This window comes from Callithrix jacchus, chromosome 12 (genome assembly GCF_049354715.1).
Source record: "Callithrix jacchus isolate 240 chromosome 12, calJac240_pri, whole genome shotgun sequence".
Taxonomy (NCBI): domain Eukaryota; kingdom Metazoa; phylum Chordata; class Mammalia; order Primates; family Cebidae; genus Callithrix; species Callithrix jacchus.
In genome coordinates this window covers 93,344,891-93,351,919 of record NC_133513.1, presented here as the reverse complement: position 1 = coordinate 93,351,919, position 7,029 = coordinate 93,344,891, and positions in this window count along the sequence as shown.

The window sequence follows — 7,029 nt, the reverse complement described above, 5'->3', positions numbered from 1 at the left end:
CCATATTGTCCAAGCTAGTTTCTAACTCCTGGGCTCAAGTGATCCACCTACCTCAGCCTCCCAGAGTGCTGGGATTACAGGTTTGAGCCACTGCGCCCAGCTGGGAATAGGGCATTTTTAAGGCCATGTGTTCTCAATGTGAGCTCTAAGGGGGTGGGGGTGGGGGTGGGGGTGGGGGTGGGGGTGGGGAGTGGGATAAAGTACAGACTCCTGGGCTTCACAAAGGCTTATGAGTCAGAATCTTCTAGTCACTCAGGAAACTAGACTTTCATACGTGCTCCTGATGATGGAAGTTTGAAAACTCCTGCTAAAATTAAGTTCTGATGATATCATTCTGTGTCTGTTTGTTTGTTTGTTTGAGATAGAGTCTCACTCTGTCACCCAGGTTGGAGTGCAGTGGCGTGATCTCAGGTCACTACAACCCCCGCCTCCTGGGTTCAAGCAATTCTCCTGCCTCAGCCTCCTGAGTAACTGGAATTACAGGAGATTGCCACCATGCCCTGCTCATTTTTTATTTTTTGTAGAGTTGGGGATTCACCATGTTGGCCAGGCTGGTCTTGAACTCCTAGCCTCAGGTGATTTACCCTCCTCAGCCTCCCAAAGTGCTGGGATTACAGGCATGAGCCACCGCGTCCAGCCCTGATGATATCATTCTGATATTATATAGAGAGAGAGGAATGGGGAAAGGGACTGAAGGATTGATCAATATATTAATTTTGTCTTCCTGCTATGATTCTGGGAAGGGAAGGACATTGTCTTTACTTTCTTTCTAGGTTATTACAGACAAGGCCAAGCTGCTCTCCTCAAAGCAGGGCATAAGGACATGAGAAGAACATGTCCATAGAGAACATCAGATTTGAAAGGCATGGGAGAGAAGTCCCAGAGATGAATGTAGCAGAAAAAGTGATAAGGCTAATACCACTACCATTAACATTGAACACCGCCTGCCAGGCAGGGTGCTGAGGACTTTATCTCATTTGAGTCTTATATCAGCTTTCGGAGGCAGGTATGATTGTCCCCTATCATAAATAAAGGTTCAGAAAGATAGGTAACTTTTATAATATCCAGTTGTTGAATGAGCTGTTGAGTTAGGATTTAAACCCAGTTCTAAATGATGCCAAAGATAGCCAGACCCCCTTGTTCCCTAACTGGGACGCTCAGTACATAGAAGGGAGACAGTGGGTCCCAGTACTAGGGGATTATGAAGCTGTTGGGTCACAAAATCTGCCAAAAATAGGCTGGAGAAAACATTGAACAGAAGTTTATTTAGTAGGTACATTCCTGCAGGGTATAGATGGGCCTCCTCCCTAAATAATGCTCTTACTTCCTACAGAACTCATTGAAACATAACAGATTCTTAGAAAATTTGTTGTTGTTGAATCGAGAAATGGAAGTTTGTTGAGAGACGCTAAGTGTACAATTGCTGAGAAATGCTGAGTGTATGATAAAGTATATTGTTTGCTAAGAAGAATGATGGCAAGGAAAACCTAGCCACCCCCCCACCACCTCCACAAGTAGAAAACGACTTGGGGCATTCTAAAGTGGCAGGACAATATATAAATATCATACACTGGTTAAAACAATTCTTTAAGCTTGGAACATCTGACAAACTTTTTAGTTTGTCTGTGATCAATGGTAAGCAGGCACCAGCTGCCTACTTGGTATATTTTTGTGTTAAGAGAAAATACCGAACATCTGTTTGTTAATAAGCATCACCTGTTTAGAGAGAATAACTACATGGGTCAGAGTGGGTTCGGGGCCCTCAGCACGGAATGCTGTCAGCCCCTGAGGCTCTCAGCTTGGAAGGCTGTTGGTTCCCCCAGATAGACCCACTTTGCTGTTCTATCAGATGTTGGCTTCTCAGTTCCTTCAGCACTGCCTGGGTGGGGGTCTCTACGGCCAAGCTTGTGTCAGTAAAGTTGTAAGGCCAGGTGTGGTGGCTCACACCTGTAATCCCAGCATTTTGGGAGGCCGAGTGGGTGGATCACCTGAGGTCAGGAGTTCAAGACCAACCTAGTCAACATGGTGAAATCCTGTCTCTACTAAAAATACAAAAAAAAAAAAAATTAGCCAGGGATGGTGGTGGGCACCTGTAATCCCAGTTACTCGGGAGGCTGGGGCAGGAGAATCGCTTGAACCCAGGAGGTGGTGGTTGCGGTGAGCTGAGATCGTGCCACTGCACTCCAGTCTGGGCAACAGAGTGAGACTACATCTTAAAAAAAAAAAGAAAAAAAGTATTCACAGAGTCCTGAGATGGCTGATTCCCCTTCAAATATTTTTTCCCTTCTAAATTTTAGATAAACAATACACCCAATGGTCTTCTGAAAAGCTTAAAAAAAAAAAAAAAAGATGACTGGGCTTCTCTCAAAATTTATGAATCAGAGTTTCTGGAGATAAAATCTGGGAATCTGTATCTTTAAAAAGGTTCTCCTGGTGATTCTGCAGTCAGCCAAATTTGGGAATTATTGGATTAAACCATCCCAAAATGAATTATTTGGATGAGGGGATAACTTTCCTAATTGCAATGGGTCAGATTTGGGGTGCTAGGGAAGCCCTATCTAGCAGAAGTAGCCCGCTAGCTTTCTTCCCTAATGTCTCCTTCTCCTATTTCCCTGGCGTCCTCCCCTACACCTTCTAATTCTTGTCACCGTCTTTCCTACCTAAATGACACTTAGAACCCTAAATGACCCTTAGGCCCTAAAATGACACTTAGAACAGCAGCGCCACATTGTGGAAAGAAAGAAAATAATATAGTGCTCCAAAAGGCACAGAACACTGTCCTTGCAGATCACCGGGGCTGCAGTTACCAATTTGTCCTGCAGGAGGCACCACTTCCTTACGTTTTTAAGTGAGGACGGGTCTTTGCCCCACAAAACCTGGTAAAACCTGGATGATCTCAGAAAACATCCCTGAGAAGGCAGGGGGTGGAGCAGCTGTGCCAGATCAGAAATGAAAAACCTCCACTTTGTGAAACTAGAATAAACTGGGGAAGAGACTAAGTGCATGGGCGTGAGACGCCTTATGTTGAGGTTAAAAGGCAAGCTCTGTGACGGTCTTGGTCACGGTAAAACTAGGTGGTCTCCAAGACGTGTCTATCTGGGATACAAGGCACTGTCAGATATCTCTTGGAAAGAGTTCTGTTTTACATGGTACACATGAGTCTGGCTTTAATCAGTAGATCTGGTCTCTGTAATAAAGATATCTATACCCAGTGACACATCGGTTTATGTTGGTGGAGCAGGGTTGGATTGTTGTAGGGGTGTTCTGAGTATGCACCCTTTGATTTGCTCTCTCTCTCTCTCACACACACACACACACACACACACACACACGCCTTTCTGTTATTTGTACCTGGACACATCTCTTCTATGGCATGTTTAGTGATCCAGCTAAATTAATATGGCTAGAAAAAAGAGATATATTTACAGAAATTCACCAATCTCTCTGGTTGCTTTCCCTTCATACTTCCTAATAGCTGCCCTCAGGCCCCAGATGAAGTAAGAAGAAAGTATACCTTGGTAGATTTGCATGAAGATTTCCTGGCAGATGATTGTGTGGCTTCTTTTTTTCTTTTTTTTTTTTTTGAGGCAGAGTTTCACTCTTGTCACCCAGGCTAGAGTGCAATGGCACAATCTTGGTTTACAGCAACCTCTGCCTCCCGGGTTCAAGTGGTTCTCCTGTCTCAGCCTTCCAAGTAGCTGGGATTACAGGTGCCCACCACCACACTCCGCTAATTTTTGTATTTTTTAGTAAAGATGGGGGTTTCACCATGTTGGCCAGGCTGATCTTGAACTCCTGGCCTCAGGTAATCCACCCCCTTCGGTCTCCTGAAGTACTGGGATTACAGGCATGAGCCACTACGCTCAGCCTGTTTCTCTACTTTGACTCTTCTAGCTGCTTGGCTTTGTGAGCTCTGCAGTTAACGCTGGCAGCCAGGATCTCGCGGTTTACTGTTAATGTTTTCCCTGTTGTCTTGTTTTCTCTGATAGGTTTGCTGTCTCCCTAACTAAACTGTGAGCTCTTTGACTGCAAGCTATAAGCCCAGATCACTTCTACCCCTTAAACACTTATGCACACATTGCTGGATGTGTGCTGTGTCCTCAATACAAATGTTTAGGTCATTAGTTTGAATAATGAGGAAAGGTGTCTTAAAAGAATGAGAAGCAGTCTCGGTGCAGTGGCTTATGGCTGTAATCCCAACACTTTGGGAAGCCAAGGCAGGAGGACTGCTTGAGCCTAGGAGTTCCAGAACAGCCTGGGCAACATAGGGAGACCCCTGTCTCTTTAAAATAACAATTAATAAATAAATGAAAGAGCGAGAAGTAAAGAAGAACCAAAACATAGAAAGGAATAAAACATAATGCTTCTAAAAGATTGACTTAAATGACCAATGAAAGGAAGGAACTGATAAAAGACAAACAGAAAAGAAACTCTAAGCTAAGGTGACGTGAAAGGAGGATATTGAATTTCTAGCTTTTTCACAAAATGGAAATGCTATTGTGGACAATGATAACTTCTGAGGACATGTTCACGGTAAAAGAAATAAGATTTCCACCTGGGAGACCAAGGCAGGTGGACCACCTGAAGTCAGGAATTCAAGACCAGCCTAGTCAACATGGTGAAACCCCATCTATACTAAAAATACCAAATATATATATATATATATATTTATATATCTGGCATGGTAGCTCACACCTGTATTCCCAGCTACTTAGGAGGCTGAGGCAGAAGATTCATTTGAGCCCACGAGGTGGAGGTTGCAGTGAGCTGAGATTTCACCACTGCACTCCAGCCTGGGCGACAGACCCAGACTCCGTCTCAAAACAAAATATAGTAAAATTTCCTTACAATTTAAGGAAAAGTGAATGGAATGTAAGGTATCCTGTGAAAGAAAGTTGTAATTTTGGAATAAGTGCAACTGAATGAATGAGCACACAGATTTACTATATAGGCCAAGCTTAACTCTCTCTGAATGTGACAATCAAATCTTACATAACAAAATCCTTTTAAATCTTCCTTTATTGCTCTGTAGAATTGAAACAGTTTATGTGTCTACTAAAATCTCAGGAAATTCTTTAGCTTTAGATTCTCAAGTACAGTGAATAAAAAAGGCCAGACTTTCTGCTATTTATTTATTTTATTTTGTTTTTTTGAGACACAGTCTCACTGTCACCCAGGCTGGAGTGCAGTGGTGTTGATCTCTGCTCACTGTAGCCTCCATGACCTGGGCTCAAGTGATCCTCCCACCTCAGCCTCCTGAGTAGCTGGGACTATAGACACTCACCAACATACCTGACTAATTTTGTTTATTTTTTGTAGAGATGATGTCTCACTGTTGTCCAGGCTGATCTTAAACTGCTGGACTCAAACTATTCCCCCACCTCGGCCTCTCAAAGTACTGGGATTACAGGTATGGCTATTTCTTATTTTTAATTTGCTTTTTAATTGCACATATATTCGATAGAATACATCTGGAGTGTTTTAAAGACAAAGTCACAATCTTTTTTTTTTTTTTTGAGACGGAGTTTTGCTCGTTACCCAGGCTGGAGTGCAATGGCACGATCTCGGCTCACTGCAACCTCCGCCTCCTGGGTTCAGGCAATTCTCCTGCCTCAGCTTCCTGAGTAGCTGGGATTACAGGCACGCACCACCATGCCCAGCTAATTTTGTGTATTTTTAGTAGACAAAATACACATGTTGACCGGGATGGTTTGATCTCTTGACCTCGTGATCCACCCGCCTCGGCCTCCCAAAGTGTTGGCATTACAGGCGTGAGCCACCGTGCCCAGCCCAGTCACAATCTTATCTCGCTCATGTCTGTTTCATATTTAAGCAATTGTTTTTCTATCTCTGAAGTGATTGTTTTGGCAGCAGCATTTCATATTGTTTGAGGGAACAATAATCCATTGATTTTATTGGCATGCATGTGAAATGGCTGGGATTTAGATCAGCAATTTTGTCATGGTCATAAAGAAAAAGAAGTCTAAAAACTGTAAAATCTTAGCAAAAAGATATATTTACACAAATTGAAAAAAAATATATATATTTACAGAAATTCACCAATCTCTCTGGTTGCTTTCCCTTCCTACTTCCTAATAGCTGCCCTCAGGCCCCAGATGAAGTAAGAAGAAAGTATACCTTGGTAGATTTGCATGAAGATTTCCTGGCAGATGATTGTGTGGCTTTTTTTTTTTTTTTTTTTTAAGGCAGAGTTTCACTCTTGTCACCCAGGCTAGAGTGCAATGGCACAATCTTGGTTTACAGCAACCTCTGCCTCCCAGGTTCAAGTGATTCTCCTGTCTCAGCCTTCCAAGTAGCTGGGATTACAGGTGCCCGCCACCATACTCCGCTAATTTTTGTATTTTTTTAGTAAAGATGGGGGTTTCACCATGTTGGCCAGGCTGATCTAGAACTCCTGGCCTCAGGTAATCCACCCCTTCAGCCTCCCGAAGTATTGGGATTACAGGCTTGAGCCACTATGCTCAGCCTGTTTCTCTACTTTGACTCTTTTAGCTGCTTGGCTTTGTGAGCTCTGCAGTTATGCTGGCAGCCAGGATCTGTAGTTTACTGTTGTCTTGTTTTCTCTGATAGGTTTGCTGTCTCCCTATCACAGGTTTGCTAACTAAACTGTGAGCTCTTTGACTGCACGCTGTAAGCCCAGATCACAGTATACTGGTTAATTGAGTTTCTGATTAACTATGGGTTAATGAGAAGACGCTTTTTGTTTGAAATCTCTCTAAATTGCCTCCGTCCATTTTCGTGCTTTAATAAGTAGTCTAATGAACATAATTAAATCTTCTCTTAACTGATTCAGCACCCTGTAATGCCTCAGGAACACTACTCTGAACATAATATATAATTTTATCAAGTACTATAGCCACAGAAGGTATGGGAGTTTAGGATGACTCATTGGACATGTCTTTACTTAAAAAAAAATAAATCCCTGTAATCTGTGTATTTCATTGTATATAAATTTATGTTAATTGTAAATACCTGTTACATATCATAGAATAATAAACTGCTCAATCA